The 23,428-nt window shown below is 45.3% G+C and overlaps 1 long non-coding RNA gene across 1 annotated transcript in view; it reads right to left on the reverse strand.

The window, feature by feature from the left end:
* LOC134993681 (uncharacterized) overlaps window positions 1-23,428 on the reverse strand; it is a 364,487-nt gene that overhangs the window by 327,990 nt on the left and 13,069 nt on the right. The window contains exons 3-4 of the long non-coding RNA XR_010197380.1: window positions 14,610-14,652; window positions 7,141-7,183 (exon numbers count right to left, since the gene is read on the reverse strand). This is a non-coding gene — a long non-coding RNA (uncharacterized LOC134993681). The remainder of the gene's footprint in view (window positions 1-7,140; window positions 7,184-14,609; window positions 14,653-23,428) is intronic.

Genomic DNA, 23,428 nt, shown 5'->3' on the forward strand with positions numbered 1-23,428 from the left:
TCACTGTACTAGGTCCCCACCTTGATATTGATTTAGATATAATTTTCATATAGTGCATATGTATTTTATTCTATTCTGATTCAACAGTTACTATAATTGAATTTTATGTCATTACACAGATTTTTTTTTATTTTTTATTATAGTTTTAGTTCCCTTTGGATGCACTTTGTACATTTACTAATTTTTCACCTCTTAGAAGATGTTTTCAGTTGTCGTCATACCAGGGCTTACTTAATGACCATTATTTAGCAACTGTGATATGTACAATATATACTGTATAGTGCTGTCCTTTTCTTTTTACATATATATTTTTGACATTAATCTTTACAGCTCCCCTCAAGAAAATAAAAAAGGAAAGTAAACAACTAAAGAATAAGGATGATAATAATAATAATAATAATAATAATAATAATAATCTAAACCTGAAGGACTGTATTATCATTTAATAAGTATTTTGCTTTGTCGGGTAATATAGCCAGGTATCTCTTTTGGATAATTGACTTTGAACACCAAGATGTAGCAATATTTGCCAATTACTATCTAAAAATTGCTCAAGCTAGGTCACGTTGGTTGGGAACTGTGATTCACAGCAAGTTTGTTGTCTTGCCTCATACTGTATTTTCAATGGGCGTAAGGTCAGGAATTTCTTTCTTTCATTGTGGCCCTTGTAGTTTGCTTTTGATCTAGTAATTGCCATCTTCCCCTCAATCTTGATAAAGTTTTAGGACCCCGTCACTGGAAAGCATCAGAGTACGAATGTACTGGGCTGGTGTACAGATCTGCCCCATACATATTTCTTTATTCAGGCCAAAAGTTATGCCAAAATCTCATCCAGACCTCAAGAGTATCTGCAACATCTCTGCAGTGTTTAGGCTGCATCTTTGAAGGCAAGGATTTGGTTATCTTTCAGCCATGGATCCTTCCTTGAATGCCACTGCAAATGCCCTGCTTTTTGGAATGTATTATCGAAACGACAAGTCATGTATATCACCTAATGTGTATGCTCTATTGCGCACTCCCGAGAGTCGCATGCGTCATCTTCAAGTTCTGGTCGGTTGTGCAGCATGGCCAACCAGAAGATGTCAGATGTGTAGGGCCAGATAAATAATGGGGTGGATGGAGCTACAGCTCCAGGTCTCCACATAAAAACAGGCTCATCACATGACAGCATGATGAAGACCAGCCACCAGCTGGCCACTTGGATGGCCATAAATCATAATGATTAATATTGCATTTCTATTTTCCACACAAAATTATGCACTTTTTGTACTTTTATATATTTAGGGAGTCATTGGGGCTTATAGTGTACAGTGTCTAAAAGGGGTGCCATCAAAAATTGTGGTGCCTGGGACTGACAAAATAGACAATACCCCTCCCTTACAAATAAAAGATTCTGCCGCAGTGCTCCACCCCTGTGTAATGTATCACATTGTGACATTACATATACAGTAAGTGGAGCGTTGCGGACCTACAGGAATGGTTCACAGAGAGCTTTGAAGGCTTTTTTTAAGAATTCTCTCTGCACATGTTATATCTGCCCCCCCCCTTCCCCCCTGCAGTGCACGTGGTTTTGCCCATCTGCTAACAAAGTTGCTGCTACGATCAGGTCTGAATTAGGCTCAAAATGTGTACAATGGCTTTTGTCTTTGCTGGAATAATATTTTCCATTTTACATTTTCCCATAATACTGTGTGCAGTTTAACATTCTACACACTCACGTATATATACATTAAGTATAAACACTCCAATTATTTAATGAATTGTCTTCATCTCTGTAACACGCAGCCTTTGATAAACATTTTTAGCAAACAATGTCTTAATTTGCTTATTCATTTATAATAAAGAATACTTACTAGAACACAATTATAACAATGCTCGGCAACAGTGTCATGAAGGGGACTTTATTACTGTGATGTGATGTGCTATTGTATTGGGTAATTGGGTATGGATGCAGATCTAGAATCATATTGTGTCATGCTATGCAATAAACAATTACTCTGATATACAGTGATGACTGGTACAATACTAGTAGTGTATTAATTATGCATATAGAGAACAGACACCAATATCATATACACTGATGCAAAGTGCTTTTTGTAGTGCACAGATTAATGTTGATGCTGTGTTCACGTGTTGATAATAAATTCTGCTTATCAGTAATGTACTAATATTAGAAGTTTCACTAGAGAAAAAAAAAACTCTACCCCTCCAAATACACTTGCCACAAATTTTAGGGTATTTTTTTGTGAAAAATACCCTGAGATTAGGTGCTGCTGCTGGGAATTCCCTGCGACCCCCCTTCCCAATGATTACACTTACTTGCAGCCAGGACTGGTGATCGGTGTTTTGGGAGGGCAGCCGGTCAACTGATCCTCTGCTCCACTGTGCCCCCCTATGTTGTAAAGTAAGATGCTGTTTCTCAGCATCACTTTACTACATCAGAGGTCAAAGCAGGAGCACAGCGATCCGATGACTGGCTGTCTTCACCGGATCACTGATCACTAGTTCACAGTGATCCGCCTGTGTGTCTATGAGGCACACATGGCTGATCACAGTGGGTTATTAAAACCAGAGGGAGCCCTGGATAACATAATCTCAAGATAGCTTTATTATCACAGGGCTCCTTCCGGTATTTATTTACAATTTTTTTTTTGTAAATTCAGGTAGATAGTATTTCCCATTACAAGTATGAGAATGTGATCCCAAATGCGAATTTAAGGGCTTGGAGGAGAATTTTGCGTATATTCCTTCAATTGCTCTTTAATACATTCCTGTGATACTAAAATAATGTGAAAAGGGTGTGAGAACACAAATAATATTGCTAAGCAGGGTATCCAGATGATAGATAGTGTCTAGTTAGACAGTCAATAAACAGACACCTGGGAGTAAATTTACTAAGGTGGGAGATTTTTAGAACTGGTGATGTTGCCCATGGCAACCAATCAGATACTACTTACCATTTATCTAGCTGCTTCTAGCAGATAATAGATATAATCTGATTGGTTGCTTTGGGCAACATCACCAGTTCTAAAAATCTCCCACCTTAGTAAATTTACCCCCATATGTTAGTCAGACATTAGGTTGAGCAGGTCAAAAGGTCGACATGAAAAAATTTAGACAGTACAAAAGGCGGACAGGGTCAAAAGGTCGACATGAAAATGGTTGACATAAAAAAGGTAGACACAGGTTTTTTTTAATGTTACATGTTTTTGGACTATTTCATACCTTCTCTATCCATGTCGGCATAGAGTTGGTTACAAACCTTGTGGCGAGCGCAGCGAGCCACTGAGCCCAAAGCGTGGCGAGTGTATGCCTTTCTACAATTGGGGGTCCCAGATAACAAAACTATCTACACAAACCACAAAAATGCAAAAAAGATGGTTTCTACCTTTTTTGTGTCGACCATCTTCATGTCAACCTTTTGACCCTGTCGACCTTTTGACCTTGTCGACCTTTTGTGCTGTCTACCTTTTCCATGTCAACCTTTTGACCCAGTCGACCTTCTGACCCTGTCGACCTAATGTCTGTCTAATATGTGGTGTCTATCTATTGACTGTCTAACTAGACACTGTCTATCCATCATCCCACACCCGATAAACAGGGTCGTAGACAACTTTGTGGCCCCAGAGCAACATTTTTGAAAGAGCCCCTGACCCAATGCTGCTAGAGAGACACCTCTAAACAACAGTTGTTAATTTTATACCCAATAATAGTGTCCTAGATCATTTTATGAACCATAGTCCTTAGTTAATGTTATGCTCCATAGTAGTGCTCTAGTTCAATGAAGCGGAACGGAATATGCTGCACTATATAAGAAACTGTTAATAAATAAATAATAGTTCATGTTATGTCACATTGTAGGGCTGCCAGTACACGCTGGGCAACACAGTAGCCCCAATTCACATTATGGCATACAATCCCCCCAATTCATAATATGTCACATTACAGTGCCCCAGTTCTTATTATGCCACATTTCAGTGCCCCAGTTCATATCATGTAACATCATAATGCCCTCCAATGAATTTTATACCACATTACAATGAGCAGGTCACACGTGCACGCAGGGGGAGTTTCTGAGTACCTAGAACCCCCCCCCCCCCCCCTCCCTGCCCACCGATCTATTGGATCAGCTGTCCGATGTTTTTTCAATTGTAAACAGTGCAGCCTGTGCTGCTGCCGGCAGCTGCCTCCTGCTCGGCCACGGAGACACAGGCTGGCCGCTGGATGAATTATGTGAATGAGGGAGCGGGAGCTAGCTGCAGAGGCAGTGTTCAGCTCCTCCCAGGCAGACCTCCCATGTGACTTCGGGTCAGAGCTGGAGGGATGGGTGAGGCTGAGGCAGTGACTGTCATCTGCAGCTGAGCAGCCAGGTGCTGGAGGCATAGTTATTATGGTGTCTTGGTGTAGTAGCATTCACTGTTCTGATGTTTGGGGGAGATGTACTGTATGCTATGTGTGTGTTTGTGTGTATGATATGTGTGTATGCTGTTTGTGTATATGCTGTGTGTGTATATGGTATATGCTGTGTGTATGCTATGTGTGTTTGTGGCTATGTTTGTGTATGCTGTTTCTGTGTTTATGATATGTGTATATGCTGAGTGTGTGCATGCTATGTGTGTGTGTGTGTGTGTGTGTGTGTGTATATATATATATATGCTGTGTATGTGTGCATGCTATGTGTGTGCTTGTGCGTATATGCTGTGTGTTTGTGTGTATATGGTGTGTGTGTTTGTGTGTATATGCTGTGTGTGTTTTTGTGTATATGTGTGTATATGCTGTGTGTGCATGCTATGTGTATGTTTGTGTGTATATGCTGTGTGTGTATTTTTGTGTATATGTGTGTATGCTGTTTGTCTGTGTATATGCTGTGTGTGTTTCTGTGTATGATATGTGTGTGTGCTGTTTGTGTGTGTGTATATGCTTTGTGTGTTTGTGTGTATATGCTGTGTGTGTTTCTGTGTGTGATATGTGTGTAAGCTGTTTGTGTGTGTATTTGTTGTGTGTGTTTGTGTGTGTGTGCTTTCGTGGATATGCTGTGTATATGTGTGTGTTTGCATGCACAGTATATGCAGTGTATGTATGCTATGTGCGGAAACCCCCTCATAAAAATCCTGAATTTGCCCCTGCAGGTACAAAGGCAAAACTAGATACTGTATATTGTAGGCCCCAATGCAAAAGTTGTAAGGGCCCCTATTTACCACCAATGGTTTAAAATGTATATAACACATATAACTTTGACAGGGAAAGTGGGCCCCACTTTACATTAATTACTGTAGTTAATTAGATTATTTGCTAATAATTATCACTTTCCTGTTTTGCACTAAATAAAGTAGATACTTTGGCTAATTCAGTAAGGATAGCAAATTCAACTTTCTGACCCTGTGGACCTAATTCATGTCTACCATTAGTGGTAGACCTATTGACTGTAGACCTTTTTAGTGTGTAGCTCTATACAGTAGTCCGGATAACGACATGTATTACCCCCCTCTTCCTACAATATGTGCAACAGAGTTGGCAGGCAGATATGACTATCTCATAAGCTTTTATTTTATTCAAGAATGGGAACCCCTATACAAGTACAGTTAACTTTATGATACGGGGAAGCAGCTGTCCCATTTAATCCTATTCATGTGATGGCCAATACCTTTTTTTTATTGACAATTGAATGTGTTTTATTTACTTACATTAACTTCTAATTTTTCTTTGCAGCAATATATATTTTTTGATTGTATCTGCTGCCATTTCTATGTAAACTTATGTATTTTTACCCAGCATCATTTGGATTTAATACTGTCTTGAAGTTTAAAACATTAGAAACATTAGGTTTATAGTTTCTAACTCCAATTTGCCATAAAAGCTTATCTAAATATTTAGGTAATGTTTTAATGTATCTTTTTTTTTTTTTTTTTTTTTAGTTTTTTTTTTTGATGACTAATAATTTGAGAGGCTTTATAGTTATTTGTTGATCTAAGAACAGGAGTCTCTATAACCACAGCTGATATATATGTCTGCACCACAGTTACTCTCATTTTCACTGATTGATTTTATTACAGTACTTTCATTTTCCTTTACATTCCATTAGAGGTCAGTATAAGGTTTGATTTATGCATGGAAAGATGATTGTTGGTTCATGGTGATGTGTTTTTAAGAGTCCATAAACAGAAAAGCATTGGATCAACAAAATGCTTTCTTGAAAATGGTTTTGTACTTGTAAGAGACCCTATTACTTTAGTCAGATTGCATGCTATGCTACTAATATATAAAAAGTAAACATTGGTAATCCCAGTATTCTTTTAATGAAAATATGAATGAGATGCATTGTTATGTATTATTTTGTTTAATGCATGTAACTTACTGCGGGTGAAGACAGTGTCCGCGTGAGAAGTCTGGCTGGTCTCTGATGAAAAAGGGGCTCATGATGACCGGATGTCTGGGGAAAGAAAATTGCGTGCCAGGGGGCGGGGGGTTGGTTGGCGTTTGGTGGCGCAGATGCGGTGAAAGGACGATGTGAAAGGGAGAGGAGAGAGACCTAGCGTGGCTCCATAAAACGGGTGCATTAAAGTGAGGACTGTCACTCTCCCTACCGAAAGGGGATAGTGCTCCTGGACAGCGCAACCGAGAATCTGACACCTGAGAGCAGGGGGAAACGGCGGCTGGAATCTGACACCTGAGAGCAGGGGGAGCACGGCGGCCGGAAGCTGCGGGTCGTAGCCGTGATAGTGGAAGGAGGTGCCGGAGTGGCCGCGCCGCCCAATCCCCGCCCGTTAGACAGATCGATTGGGGAACTCGAGAGCCGAGACCGCCCAGCAGGAGGGGTCTTAGGAGTAATAAACTGCTATCTAGACTGTAGTAGTGGACTTTAACTTAAGAGAACTCGTTCAGGTTACTGAACTACTTAGCAAAACCTTTGCCGAGATATAAACATTCTTGGAGAGCGAAATAATTGAAAAGTGTTATAATCGTTGAGTACTATAACTATGAGTACTACAATACCCGGGTATTTAAGGTAACAACTTCTGCTCAATATATTTTTTCAAGGTACCAAGGTGTTTTTTGTTACTGCATGCAATGGTTATTGTATAGGCATTATCGATTTAAACCTGTGATGTGTTTATGATCAAATAAATTGTTAATACTTACCGTGAAGCTGATCCGTGGATGGTCGTGGATGATCCGCTGTCTCCTGCAATATAAACAGAGGTTTGTCAATTCCGGGGAGTCATCCCCTTAGAAACCATTGCCTTTATATATCATTGTCCATTTAATCAGTATCACTGGGTGAAGTGTGATTCTGTGAAGACATACTACACCATTGTATTGTGTCTTCTTTACATGTCATTATTCCTGATGTGAATGGAGGATTGGAGTCTCCAATTTAAGAAATAGAGGAAAACGCCTTCCATAGAAACCTTTCTCTTCATATCCAAAAGGGAAGGTTTGAATTTTATCTCTCAGTGCTTGATGTTATGTGTTTGCCAATTTCTGTATCCATTTTTGTCTAAATTAGAGGTTGGTGATATCTCTAGAGCAACATATTTCTCAGCTGCAGGGTGCGCCCAAACAGATCCACTTCGATTTGTCATTCACATATATGTTTATTGTGGGTTCTCCCAAGCTGGCCCATATTAACAACTTATCAACTCAGTCATTTAGCTTGGGTGGAGGCACTAATTCCAAACATAGTAAACGTGAGATCTGGTCAGGACCACCCATAGGTGAGCCACTCCCAGAATTAGGGTTACATTTGTGGAGGCACTGCTGAGATCTTGACCTTTAACCCCTTGTGTCTCCTGTTTACCAGACAGGTTATAACCCGCGATGGATACGGTTACTGGTAGAGATATCTATTGCTGGTGCTTGGAATAGGGAATAGATATCCAATGCAGTTTTGGACTGGGGGGAAATTTTAATGGGGTTAGTGATGAGTCTGTACTGAAGGAAATTGTAAAACTATATGGGGTAAAACAACCCCAGGTGGTTGATAGATGGAAGGGTCCATTGGGAGATACTTTTGTACTGCTACTTAGTAATGAATACATGTTGGATCCCATCTTGCTTTCTGGAATGATCATGTTGGAAGGCGTTCCAGGGAGACGACTTCAGCTCCTATGGCCGGAGGTGGTTAGAAGTGGTGAGGAAGAAGGTACACTAGGGAGATAGTAATTGAGCCTCAAATGTTGGGGATCAGTCTGATAATGTGAGACCAGAGAAGATGACTGGTGTGGATACAGAGGCTGTACATAATTCATCCGCCGAAGCCGTGGTGGATAAAGTTGTGAGCCACTTGGAAAGGTGGCACTTCGAAGGAGGATATCGTCGCTTGAGAATATTCTCAGGAATCACTCCGGTGCCCGCTGGTGAAGAGACTTATGAACTATGGAGAGAGGCTGCCATCCAGCACTCCGAAGAGTGGCAATGCCCAGAGCATCTGAAGCGCCAACCGGTAGTGGAGAGTTTGAGGGGACCTGCTATGGGGGTTATTCAAGCTACTAGGAGGAGCAACCCTCAAGCCTCCCTACAGGACTATATAGAGGCGTTAGACTTCTCTTATGGGACTTTAGAAGATGTTGGGGATCTGTTAGCCCGGCTAAATAGTACTTACCAGGAATATGGGGAAACGCTAACTCATTACATATACAGAGTGGATCGACTGATATACAAAATCATTGATAAGGGAGGAATCGACAAAGACCAAGCTGATGATCGTCGGATTAAGCAGGTGCTGAAAGGGGCTCTGACTAACAGTCCAGTGGCACAAAAACTACGATGTACCTCGTGCAAGGCTAGCTCACCGACTTTAAATGAACTGGTAAGAGAGGTAAAGCTCGAGGAGGTACAGATTGAGCAATGGGAAAAGACCGTCAAAAAGGTGAAAGTAGTGTTGCCTACCACCGATAAACCCCCTCTGGAAGAACGATTTGTAACTTTACTGGAAGAACAAAACAAAAAAAATGAACAGTTGATTGCACTACAGACCAATAACAGTGCCAGACAGTATATGACATCCGGATTAGGCCGAGGAATGAACCGAAGAGGAGAGAATCGACCACCCTTGATATGTTATGCTTGTGGACAGGTGGGACATCGGGCCTTTGAATGCCCTTTTACGGAGCATGACCAAAGGGAGAATCGAGGTTACAATCGTAGAAGAGCTGATCAGGCGGAAAACTCCAACAGGAGTTCTGTGCCCCCCTCACAGGCTCCACAGTCATAACTGTATATGCCATGGGGAGTGCCCAATGGTCCAATCAGATTCCGGATAGTCTGATGGGGCCGACACGGGTGGTTAAAGCCATGGTGAATGGACAGGAGTGTGTAGTATTGTTGAATAGTGGATCGCAGGTGTCAATTGTGTTTGGTATCGGGCCCACCTATCAGATGTTCCTATTCAACCCCTTAGTGGTCTCACTATATGGGGTCTTAGTGAGCAAAAGTACCCTTACTTAGGATATATTGTCACTAGAATAACTTTTGAGCCAGGCCTTAGCGCACTTAATGAGACTGTCCCACTAGTGGCACTAGTTTGCCCAGATTTCCCGGGAGACAATGGGAAACTACCTGTGATAGTGGGTACTAATACCAATCTTTTCAAAACTCTCCGGGAATGGAGTGACAAGCAGGTGCAAGGAATTGCTCTTGAGAGTCCCCTAGAATGTTTTTGTGTAATTAATCAAAGGGAAAGAGGCCTGCTAATATCCGAACGGGATGATAATTCAGGAATAAAAGAAGCTAAAGTGCCTCCTATATGGGAACCATGCTTTCAGGGCAGTAATATAGACTCTGAAAGTAAATCCAAGTTGACGGAGCAACTTTTGCAGCGGGAATCCGTATTCTCCCGCGGAGATATCGGTACAGCGCATGGTGTACTGTAGAACATTCTATTAAGTTGAGAATGATGCTCCCTTCAGAGAAATATCAAGACGACTTGCGCCAGCAGATCACGACTATGTGAGAAAACATCTACAGGGGTTACTGGAAAACCAAGTAATAATTGACTCAGAGAGTCCATATGCATCACCTATAGTGGTGGCGCGGAAGAAGAGCGGAGACATTCGACTCTGTATCGACTACCGTATGTTAAATAATCGAACGATCCCGGATCAATATACTGTGCCCAAGATTGAGGAAGCACTAGACTGCTTGCAAGGGAGTCAATAGTTTTCGGTTCTGGACCTTTGCAGTGGCTATTATCAGATTCCCATGGCTGCAGAAGATAGATGTAAGACAGCGTTTATATGCCCAATAGGGTTTTTCGAGTTCCTCAAAATTCCTCAAGGTATCAAAGGCGCCCCTGCCACGTTCCAACGAATGATGGAAATAACCATTGGGGATATGTGTTATCGCGAAGTGTTGGTGTATCTGGATGATGTCATCATATTCGGACGGACATTGGAGGAACATAATGACAGGCTACTCAAAGTGTTAGATCGACTACAAGCCGGGGGATTGAAGCTATCGGTGGAGAAGTGCAAGTTTTGCCAGTCAGTGGTTAAATATCTAGGACATATTGTCAGTCGAAATGGTATATTTACTGACCCGGATAAAGTGGCCGCAGTACAGAATTGGCCTAGACCAGATAATCTTCAAGATCTCCAGTCATTTCTTGGATTCTGTGGATACTACCGCAAATTCGTACCGCATTATTCCACCATTGCGCGACCACTGACAGAGCTGACTAAAGGATATCCGCCTATTAGCAAGAAGAAGGCATTGTCGCGAGAGAAGGGAGTAGGATACTTCAAACCCAGTGAGCCTTTTGGAGAGAGATCGGATTCTTCATGTGACAAAGCATTTAATCAATTTAAACAGAATTTGGTGGAGTCGCCGGTATTGGCTTATGCCAACCCCATGTTGCCTTATGAAGTACACATCGACGCTTCTTATGCTGGAATAGGAGGAGTCTTATATCAGGTACAAGACAGTCAATTAAAACCCATTGTGTATATTAGTAGGGGATTGTCAGTTGGGGAGAAGAATTACCCCGTCCACACACTAGTGTTTTTGGCCCTAAAATGGGCTATAGTGGACAAATTCCATGACTATCTTTATGGGGTTCCCTTCACCGTGCATACAGATAACAACCCTCTCACATACATTCAGTCCACTGCAAAACTGGATGCCACGGGTCATCGGTGGTTGGCTGCACTGTCTAATTATGATTTAATTGTCAAATATCAGCCTGGAGTCTCCAACATAGAGGCGGATGCTCTATCTCGACGGCCTCACTCAACGGAGGATCATCATTCTGATGAATGGATAGAAGTACCTGTGGCTACAGTGAAAGGGCTGTGTCACCAAGTTACCCTACTGTATCAGTCAAACAGTCCTGCCATAGCGTCAATGGGAGTATCTGACCTAGTCCTACCGCCCTTGTATTGCCAGCTTAGTAAGGCAGATATGAAGGGACTGGGACTGGAGGTGGTAAACTCCGAGAAAATGGCTAGAGAGCAAGAATCTGATCCTGAACTGTTGCCTATTCTTCAAAAGTTAGGCTGCTCGGCAGTACCTGGACGACTTATATTAAATATGTCCCTCCAGTCAAGGGTGTTATCTCGGCAGTTGAAGAAATTAACAGTAATACAAGGAGAAGCATATCACCGGACGCGGAGGGGTGGTGGCACTTATAAATTACAGCTAGTACTGCCCGGAAAGTATAGAATTAGTGATGTGCACCGGACATTTTTCGGGTTTTGTGTTTTGGTTTTGGATTCGGTTCCGCGGCCGTGTTTTGGATTCGGACGCGTTTTGGCAAAACCTCCCAGAAATTTTTTTGTCAGATTCGGGTGTGTTTTGGATTCGGGTGTTTTTTTACAAAAACCCCTAAAAAACAGCTTAAATCATAGAATTTGGGGGTCATTTTGATCCCATAGTATTATTAACCACAATAACCATAATTTCCACTCATTTTCAGTCTATTCTGAACACCTCACACCTCACAATATTATTTTTAATCCTAAAATTTGCACCGAGGTCGCTGGATGACTAAGCTAAGCGACCCAAGTGGCCGACACAAACAACTGGCCCATCTAGGAGTGGCACTGCAGTGTCAGGCAGGATGGCACTTCAAAAAAATAGTCCCCAAATAGCACATGATGCAAAGAAAAAAAGAGGTGCACCAAGGTCGCTGGATGGCTAAGCTAAGCGACCCAAGTGGCCGACACAAACACCTGGCCCATCTAGGAGTGGCACTGCAGTGTCAGGCAGGTTGGCACTTCAAAAAAATTGTCCCCAAACAGCACATGATGCAAAGAAAAATGAAAGAAAAAAGACGTGCAAGATGGAATTGTCCTTGGGCCCTCCCACCCACTCTTATGTTGTATAAACAGGACATGCACACTTTAACAAACCCATAATTTCAGCGACAGGGTCTGCCACACAACTGTGACTGAAATGACTGGTTGGTTTGGGCCCCCACCAAAAAAGAAGCAATCAATCTCTCCTTGCACAAACTGGCTCTACAGAGGCAAGATGTCCACCTCCTCCTCATCGTCCGATTCCTCACCCCTTTCACTGTGTACATCCCCCTCCTCACAGATTATTAATTCGTCCCCACTGGAATCCACCATCTCAGGTCCCTGTGTACTTTCTGGAGGCAATTGCTGGTGAATGTCTCCACGGAGGAATTGATTATAATTCATTTTGATGAACATCATCTTCTCCACATTTTCTGGAAGTAACCTCGTACGCCGATTGCTGACAAGGTGAGCGGCTGCACTAAACACTCTTTCGGAGTACACACTGGAGGGAAGGCAACTTAGGTAGAATAAAGCCAGTTTCTGCAAGGGCCTCCAAATTGCCTCTTTTTCCTGCCAGTATACGTATGGACTGTCTGACGTGCCTACTTGGATGCGGTCACTCATATAATCCTCCACCATTCTTTCAATGGTGAGAGAATCATATGCAGTGACAGTAGACGACATGTCAGTAATCGTTGGCAGGTCCTTCAGTCCGGACCAGATGTCAGCACTCGCTCCAGACTGCCCTGCATCACCGCCAGCGGGTGGGCTCGGAATTCTTAGCCTTTTCCTCGCACCCCCAGTTGCGGGAGAATGTGAAGGAGGAGCTGTTGACGGGTCACGTTCCGCTTGACTTGACAATTTTCTCACCAGCAGGTCTTTGAACCTCTGCAGACTTGTGTCTGCCGGAAAGAGAGATACAACATAGGTTTTAAATCTAGGATCGAGCACGGTGGCCAAAATGTAGTGCTCTGATTTCAACAGATTGACCACCCGTGAATCCTGGTTAAGCGAATTAAGGGCTCCATCCACAAGTCCCACATGCCTAGTGGAATCGCTCTGTTTTAGCTCCTCCTTCAATGTCTCCAGCTTCTTCTGCAAAAGCCTGATGAGGGGAATGACCTGACTCAGGCTGGCAGTGTCTGAACTGACTTCACGTGTGGCAAGTTCAAAGGGTTGCAGAACCTTACACAATGTTGACATCATTCTCCACTGCGCTTGAGTCAGGTGCATTGCCCCTCCTTTGCCTATATCGTAGGCAGATGTATAGGCTTGAATGGCCTTTTGCTGCTCCTCCATCCTCTGAAGCATATAGAGGGTTGAATTCCACCTCATTACCACCTCTTGCTTCAGATGATGGTAGGGCAGGTTCAGGAGTGTTTGCTGGTGCTCCAGTCTTCGGCACGCGGTGGCTGAATGCCGAAAGTGGCCCGCAATTCTTCGGGCCACCGACAGCATCTCTTGCACGCCCCTGTCGTTTTTTAAATAATTCTGCACCACCAATTTCAATGTATGTGCAAAACATGGGACGTGCTGGAATTTGCCCAGATGTAATGCACGCACAATATTGCTGGCGTTGTCTGATGTCACAAATCCCCAGGAGAGTCCATTTGGGGTAAGCCATTCTGCGATGATGTTCCTCAGTTTCCGTAAGAGGTTATCAGTTGTGTGCCTCTTCTGGAAAGCGGTGATACAAAGCGTAGCCTGCCTAGGAACGAGTTGGCGTTTGCGAGATGCTGCTTCTGGTGCCGCCGCTGCTGTTCTTGCTGCGGGAGGCAATACATCTACCCAGTGGGCTGTCACAGTCATATAGTCCTGAGTCTGCCCTGCTCCACTTGTCCACATGTCCATGGTTAAGTGGACATTGGGTACAACTGCATTTTTTAGGACACTGGTGACTCTTTTTCTGAGGTCTGTGTACATTTTCGGTATCGCCTGCCTAGAGAAATGGAACCTAGATGCCTTTAGATTTATTATCCTACCCAGAGCAGTAGTGTTAAGAGAAGAGACCTGCTACCCCAGCATCGCCCAAGCGAAAGGGCTCTTAGGAGTAATAAACCGCTATCTAGACTGTAGTAGTGGACTTCAACCTAAGAGAACTCGTTCAGGGTACTGAACTACTGTACATAGCAAAACCTTTGCCGAGATATAAACTTTCTTGGAGAACGAAATAATTGAAAAGTGTTATAATCGTTGAGTACTATAACTATGAGTACTACAATACCCGGGTATTTAAGGTAACAACTTCTGAGCTCAATATTTTTTTTCAAGGTACCAAGGTGATTTTTGTAACTGCATGCAATGGTTATTGTATAGGCATTATCGATTTAAACCTGTGATGTGTTTATGATCAAATAAATTGTTAATACTTACCGTGAAGCTGATCCGTGGATGGTCGTGGATGATCCGCTGTCTCCTGCAATATAAACAGAGGTTTGTCAATTTCCGGGGAGTCATCCCCTTAGAAACCATTGCCTTTAGGCACATATATGTATATTGTGGGATCTCCCAAGCTGGCCCATATTAACAACTTATCAACTCAGTAATTTAGCTTGGGTGGAGGCACTAATTCCAAACATAGTAAACGTGAGATCTGATCAGGACCACCCGTAGGTGAGCCACTTCCAGAATAAGGGTTACATACTCAAAATAAAGTATTACATAGATGAGTCATCAGATCCTCATTTCTCTAACATTAGATACGAATATTTGTGTCCCTGATAATATCTATCTATCATTGGTTCTATAATGGGTGCAGTGTGTGCGGTGCACACGGGCCCCTGAGTCCAGGGAGGCCACACCGCACACACTGCACCCGTTTCTTCTATACTCACCTTTCCGGAGTCCATCGCTGTTCATGTGCGGGCCCCCTCCTCTCCCGTAGCCGTCTCGCCGCTGCTAGCGCACTGACCACTAGAGACTCTGGCACAGTGCCAGAGTCTACAGCGCATGCGCAGGACTCTGAAAAATGGCGCGGCTGCCATTTCTCGGTGTCCTGCGCATGCGCTGTAGACACTGGCACTGTGCCAGAGTCTACAGCACTCAGAGCACTAGCAGCGGCGTGACGGCTACGGGAGAGGAGGGGGCCCAGACACGGAGTCTGCACATGGGTCCCCTCCTCTCTAGCAATGCCCCTGCTGTCTATCTATCTATCTATCTATCTATCTATCTATCTATCTATCTATCTATCTATATCATACTTCCCAACTGTCATGATTTTCGCGGGACAATCCAGTTTTACCACCCGCGGGCTGCAGTGTCCCGCGGTGGGGGCATTTGGGAGGCTCCCTATCACTCGCTGCTGTGCTCAGTTCAGAGCAGAGCAGCAGTGAATAGCACAGCGTCTATTCAGTGAAGGGAAGGGGAGAGGGGGCATGCCAGCAGTGATGACAAACGGGGGCTTGACTCGCGATCGCGGCACTATCCTTACACACATTACTGTATATGTGATATATAATTTATATATACACAGTACTGTGCAAAAGATTTAGGCAGATGTGGAATGAATGCTGCAAAGTAAGAATGCTTTCAAAAGTAGAAGTGTTAATAGTTTATTTTTATCAATTAACAAAATGCAAAGTGAATAAACAGAAGAGAAATCTTAATCAAATCAATATTTGGTGTGACCACCCTTTGCCTTCAAAACAACATCAATTCTTTAAAGTACAGCGGCACACATTTTTTGAAGGAATTCGGCAGGTAGAGTCTGTCTTCATATAATCTCAGACAAACTCAGTGATGTTGAGATCAGGGCTCTGCGGGGCTATATCATCACTTCCCGGCCTCCTTGTTCTTCTATATGCTGAATATAGTTCTTAATGAGGGTTCAGTATGATTGACTACCGCACGAGATACTGAATGTCAGTATACCGACATCGGCATCCCAAGCTGTAGAATGCCGGCAGGGGGGCAAGTACAACGAAGCCCCTTGCGGGCTCGCTGTGCTCTCCATGATTCGGGCTTGGCGGCGAGCTACACTCGCCATAGGTTCTATTCTCCCTCTATGGGTGTCATGTAAACCCATAGAGGCGGAATCACCTACCTCGCCAGTATACCGGGAGCGGTATGGTGCCCCGTCAGGATCCCCGCATCGGTATTGTGACAGCCAGGATCCCAACGAGTGGTATGCTAACCACATACCCTTAATGACATTGGCTGTATGTTTGGGGTCGTTGTCCTGCTGCAGAATAAATTTGGAGCCAGTCAGATGCCTCTCTAATGGTATTGTATGATGAATAAGTACCTGCTTGTATTTCTCAGCATTGAGGACACCATTAATCTTGACCAATTCCCCAACTCAATTTGCTGAAATGCAGCCCCAAACTTACAAGGAACCTCCATCATGCTTCACTATTGCCTGCAGACACTCATTTTGTACCACTCTCCAGCCCTTTGGCGAACATACTGCCTACTGTTACAGTCAAATATTTGGAGTCATCAGTCCAGAGCACCAACTTCTATTTTTCTGCTCCCCGATTCCTATGGTTTCTTGCATAGTTGAGTTGCTTTGTCTTGTTTCCACGTCGAAGGTATGGCTTTTTGTACAAAATTCTTCCACGAAGACCACTTCTGGCCAACTTCTCTGAACAACAGATGGGTGTACCTGAGTCCCACTGGTTTCTGCCAGTTCTGAGCTGATGGCACTGCTGGACATCTTCCGATTTTGGAGGGAAATTAGCCTGATGTGTTGCCTGGGAGAGACCTTCCCAGAAGCTGGCTACAGAGATGGGATTTTGCAGGGGACTGTGAGCTGTGAGTTTTTAAATGATTCATTTACATTTTTGATACAATGATTACAGTAGTTAAGCATTGGGGTGGGGGTGCTAGAACCCAGGAGAGACTCACCACAGCCAGGGTGTCTCGAGTCTGCTAGGACAGCAGTGGGGCTGCGGGCAGCTGCTGCTGTCGTCACAGTGAGCCCAGCGGGAAGCGGTTTTCCTGCATGGCACAGGGCTGCTGCTCTCCAGAGGCTAGGTTGATGGCGCCCAGGGCAAATTTACATACAGTACCTTCTTATTGTCCAGAACATCCAGCCAGGACACATACATCAGACACAGGACAAATGTCTGTCCTGCAAGGTGCCTATAGTCGGGTTGGACATGTCGTCCTGTGGTGAATGATAGTACCAGATGGGATACAGCTGTTGATGGGAACCATCAGAGGGAGCAGACAAGAAACAGTACGGGTATTCCAGACTAGGAGCAACACTGCCATAATCTAGGCGGAGACAATGAAAATGTAGGTGCCGACTGAAATTGCAGAGTCCTGGTGAGAGGCCCTCTACATTGATGGCAGGGTGGAAGCCATTGTCAGTGCTGAGAGAAACATGGTAAAGATAGAGACATGAGGCAGAGAGAGCGAGAGAGGTGGAAAGAAATAAAGACCTGGGTCAGAGGAAGAGAGAGACCCAGTGCAGAGGGAGAGAGAGAGACATGGGGCAGAGGGAGAGAGAGAGACATGGGGCAGAGGGAGAGAGAGTCATGGAGCAAAGGGAGAGAGAGACATGGGGCAGAGGGAGAGTGAGAGGAGGAGAGAGTCCAGGGGCAGAGAGAGAGGGGGGGTTGGAGAGGCCAGGGTGTCAGAAAGAGAGAGAGAGAGAGGGAGAGGCCAGGGGCAGAGAGAGAGGGAGAGACCAAGGGTAGAGAGAGTTCTGTTGTTCGGATCTGTTGTAATACATTTTACCAAAATCACATTGCGATAATTGATACATTAGCCTGTGTGTCTATCAGCAAACAGAGAAGGTTGTGCAGGAGTTGGGGAATTAGAGGGAGAAGGCTGTGCAGGAGTCGGAGAACCAGAGGGAAGCCCTTATAATGCTATCTCAAGATATCACAGGGCTCCCCCCGCTATGTTTTTTAATTTTTTCTCAGTAAATTCAGGCAGATTGCATTTCCCATAGCAAGAATGAAAATTATAGCTGATTACTAAAAAAAATGTGAATTTAAGGACTTGGAGGAGCATTTTGTGATTCTTCTCCAATTGCCCAATTAGATGATACTAAAATAACTGAAAAGGGTGTGAAAACAGGTTCAGTATGATTTGCCGATGGTGGGGATCCCGGCTGTCAGTATTCCGACAACAGAATCCCATCCATCAGAATCCTGACAGCCCCCTATTAAGCCCCCTAACCCTCACCTTTACCCTACACTAACCCTCCCTTGTGGGTACATAACCCTCACCCTTTCCGCTTGCTGCCTAACCCTAACCCTCCCTTCCCCGCTGCCTAAAACTAACTCTGCCCGCTAGGTGCCTAACCCTAACCTCCCCTGTTAAGTACCTAACTCTAACCCTCCCTGCCCGGTACCTAACCCTAACCTTCCCATCCCTGAACCTGATCCCTCTTCTAACAGCAAAACCTAACCCCGTCCCCCTCCCCCCGCGCACGGCTGGACGCGATCGAGTCCCGGTGCAAGAAGGTTCAGGATTCCAGGGATCGGTATTTAAATGCCAGGATTCCAAGCCCTGTCTAGATGTCGACACCGGTGTTCCAGCTGCAGGCGGGATTCCGGCATCGGTATTTCGAGCGCCAGGATCCTGTCCGTCGGTATCCTCACTGCATCCCGTGAAAACACCCTTTTCACATTATTTTAGTAAAAATAATTTTGATAAATATGCCCATAAACTGAGATTGAAATTAGCTTGAATCAGTTCCTAAAACTTGTCATTCTGTTTCAAACAAAAAAGTTTTTTTTAACGATAAAACGGGCATAACAAATAATTAATAATGTACATTTTATGATGAAGGGTGTTTTTTTTTGCTTTTTCCCCCCTTATTTTTAAATATATAATTTCTTTAAATTAAAAAATAAAACAATTAACAAGAACATTTTGTTCTGATTTTTTTACTTTTTCTGTTTAAACCCCCTACATTCATTATAACATTATAAACAGTTGTTTAAACAGTCTGCTTACCAATACTCACACTGTAGCACCCGTCGCCTGTCACTGTGGAGAAACTGGCATGAGAAGGTGTTACTCTCCGAGGGTGACACCTGGGTGCGGACCACACCCCCTTTCTGACGCCACTGTATACAGAAGTATGAATACAGCTTTTACTGCGACAGGTGAAATGTGGGAGACAATTTCTAACATTTACTGTATAGTATAAATATTTTAGAACAGTGTTTCCCAACCACGGTCCTTAAGGCATGCTACCAGTCCAAGTTTTAAGGATAGCCATACTTCAGCACATGCATATACATAAAACCTGGACTGTTAATGTGGACCAAGTTTGAGAAACACTGATTTAGAAGCTGACATTCAACTGATTCCTAATTTTTCTACAAACCTAGGAATTGTTTTCATGTATACGTAAATGTAGAGATGTGCCCTGTGGGCACATCAGTGGGGCTGTCCCTAGCTGGGGACAGCGCTGGGGCAGCTTGTCTGTCCCCAGCGCTGGGTGCGTGGCGGCGGGTGTCCGGTGCAGGGATTACCTTTTTCCCTGCGCCGGACCAGAGACTGCAGGGGCTTTTGAATCTTGGCGCCCTCCGGGAGCCAATCGCGGCTCCCGGAGCGGCAGCCAATCAGAGGGGGACGCGGCGAGCCAATCGGCGCTCGCCGCGTCATAGGCCCCGCCCCCGGCGTCTGACGTCAGACGCCGGGTGGGAGCCTGAAGAAAAGGCCGCGCTGAAGAGCGGCGAAGAGGAGAGAGACGCCGGGCGGGAGCCTGAAGAGGAGGCCGCGCCGAAGAGCGGCAGAAGACTCGAGCGGAAGAAGCGAGGACGGACGTCGGCGCGCCGGAGCGCAGAAGATCCCGGCGGCAAGAAGAAAGAAGACGGGCTCGGAAAAGAAGATGTCCAGCGGCGGCTGGACGCGGCGCGACGACGGCGGCGCCGCTGGCCAGGACGGGCCAGCGGCCGAAGATTGAAGAAGAGCGCTGGAGAGGTCACCAGGGGTGGGAAGCGAAGAGCTGACGAAGCTCCCCCCTGGTGCCTCTTCCAGCGGGTCAGGTAGGCCCTTGTCAGGTGCCCCTGTACCCGCTTTCCCCCTAGACCACCGGGTGTTCGGGCATTAGGCCCGTGGGCACAGTCAGGCCCTCCCGGCCCGTGGGCATATAGTCGGGCCCTCCTGGCCCGTGGGGGCATTTGGTCGGGCCCTCCAGGCCCGTGGCCCAGATAGGCAGGCACTAGGCCTGGGGGCACATATCAGGCACTAGGCCTGTGGGACGATAGAGGGCATTAGGCCCTAGTGGATTTTGGCCAAATAGGTACGATAAGGTGACCTTGGGCACAAGGCCCAGGTCACCCAACGGGCAGCAAGGTAGGCGGGCGCTAGGCCCGTGGGCAAAGTCAGGCCTCCGGCCCGTGGGCAGTTAGGGGGCGCTAGGCCCAGCGAAGCAGTGTTTTCCCCGAGGTGAGTACAGGTGGCGCTAGGCCCAGGCCACCCTGAGAGTACGGTAGGTGGGTGAGCTGTGCGGTCCCCACTACTGGGTGTTCTGAGCCGGGTAGAAAAGGGACAACACCGTGTGATATTGCATTCCGATATTGTGATGTATGTTGTTACCGTGCAGGGCAAAGTGTCTGTGTTTGTATAGTTTTGTTGCACCACACCCACAGAGCTAGTTTGAGGGCTCTGCCGTTGTATTTAGTATAGGGTGTGACACTAGGGTAGTTCTTGGCCCTGCACGGCTGTTTCTCTTTGCCTCCTTACAGGGACCTGTAAGTGGAGAAGATCGGAGTGCAAGACTTGTGACGGTGAGTAGCATCCGTGTACGTCTGTCCCTTGTTTGTCCCCGAGCACCGGAGTTAGGATTGCTCACGGACGTGAGAATCCCTTTCATCACACTACGTGCGAAAGCGCGAGTGTGTGAAAGCTGGGTAGCTGAGGCTTTGTGCCGGTGATGACCATTCACCCAGCCGGTGAAGGTCGCGGCCACCCCTTGGGTATCCCCTGTTCCAGCGGAAGAAGGGTCGATACCCCCTTTAATGTAAACCCTTCTCTCCTCAGCTGGGTCGTCGGTCAGCTCCGAGAGGGAATCGCCGTGTCCGGATCCGACTGAAGAATTCCAGGTCCGTTGAAGGTTCCGGTACCTGAAGGTGAGAGAGAGCGGCGCCTGGTGAGTACCGCGTCTACACCTGCACGGCAGCAGGCACCACCACACGCACTCGCAGGCCATCACCACCCTCTCACATAACAACAGGGTGTTTTGATTGTATTCACTACGGACAAAACACCAGTAAATGTATCTAAGGTTAAGAAATTGTACTGGATGACTAGAGGGTAACTCAAGTGCTAAATTTATTTAATTTACTGCTGTGAGCTCTTTAGGATATAGGAGGTAATTCAGAGTTGATCGCAGCAGCAAATTTGTTAGCAGTTGGGCAAAACCATGTGCACTGCAGGGGAGGCAGATATAACATGTGCAGAAAGCTAGAGTTAGATTCGGGTGGGTTATTTTGATTCTGTGCAGGGTAAAAACTGGCTGCTTTATTTTTACACTGCAATTTAGATTGCAGATTGAACACACCACAGCCAAATCTAACTCTCTCTGCACATGTTATATCTGCCCCCCCCCACACACACACACACACACACACACACACACACACTCACACACACACACACACACACACACACACACACACACACACACACACACACACTGCACATGGTTTTGCCCAACTGCTAACAAATTTGCTGCTGCGATCAACTCTGAATTAGGCCCAGTGAGCCCAGAGAACCATTCACAGGCGTAGGAACTATTATGGGGATTACCTTCCCATTTACCCATCAGTAGTGCCTCATGTCAGGGACTGGCCAATCACTTGGGATCAATGACAACAGGATGCCATTCAGTGAATAGTTGTATACACAGTATAGTGCAATGACAGCTCTCTGTATTACTTTGTATCCAAACTGAAGCTGTGAAAAAAATCTTAATTATTGAGGTCAGTGAAAATGGTGCTAATTTTTTTGCTGATTGGGTTTTGAAGTGGAACAGACTGTTTAGCATTGGTATGAAGTTGCAGTGATACAAACTCTTTTGTACTGTTTTTTGCTTTGCTCTTTTGCAGAATGCTATTTTGAACTGCAGTATTTCACAGAATGTATATAAATATAATTGTCCTTATACTTAGAAAGGTGCATTTTGCTGTCGCTCAGACTCCTCATTCATCACTGTCATATGCCCCTTTTACACTGAGATTTTGACTAGGGTTATTGTCGGATTAACCCAGGCTGCAGCTTGGTGTAAAGGGGTTAACCAGGGTCCAGTGACCTGGGAATCCAAGCCTGGCAGCTTGAAGGGTTGGTGGTAGTGTGAAGAGGTAACCCGGGTCATCTGACGTTCTCTGCCACATTATCAACGCTTGGACATGATGTAATCCCAAAGTGCCAGCAGAGGTAAACCCCGGCAATATCCTGGGTCAAGACAACGGTGTGAAAGGGTTTCAAGCAAATGTGACGTGGCTTGAAACCCTTGTTCAATAACTCGGGCTGGACCCGGGATTTTGGCATAAAAGGAGCAGTGGCGGCTCTGGAGGTGGGGCTGCAGCACAGTCCAAAATTCAAATAGGGGAGCCACACCAACTGCCACTCCAAGCGCAGCCAAACATCGCTGACCTGGACTCACTGGCAGTTGGAGTGGCTCCCCTATTTGAATTTAGACTGTGCTGCAGTACTGCCTCTGAAGCCACCACTGAAAAGGAGTATCAGTCTCATTCTCAGAGTGTGTATGCAGTGTGCATAAGATAGTACTGCATCAGTACCCCTGCCGAGCCCCTCCAACAAGCCGGGCCCAGGTAATTAGTATTCATTCCCCCCTCCTCTCGGCGGAGCTGCTTGCATCATTATTATTATTATTATTATTATTATTATTATTGTAATGGTGATGTTGAGGAGAAGGCAGATCACAAAGGGGTAGATAGAGTTTGGCTACAGATGTAAAATGTGTTGGTGATAATGATGATAATTAACTACAGTAGTTTCTTCCCAACCATAATCCCCAAGGATGACATCCTATCAATGTTCCCCATATAGGGGGGAATTCATTTGCCAGTAATAGGTGTGAAGCACCATTGCCGCCGTTAAACACCAACAACGGCACCCCCAATCTCGCACCCTTCGACCGGCAGGCCAGAGGCCTGATTTGTTGCGCTATTGTTGTGCTGATTCAGCCGGGTGAATGGACTCACCCGAAATTGAATTCCCCCCGTAGTGCTTCAGCACCACTACAAATATAGTTGGTGGGA

The sequence above is a fragment of the Pseudophryne corroboree genome, chromosome 1 (assembly GCF_028390025.1).
Source record: "Pseudophryne corroboree isolate aPseCor3 chromosome 1, aPseCor3.hap2, whole genome shotgun sequence".
Taxonomy (NCBI): domain Eukaryota; kingdom Metazoa; phylum Chordata; class Amphibia; order Anura; family Myobatrachidae; genus Pseudophryne; species Pseudophryne corroboree.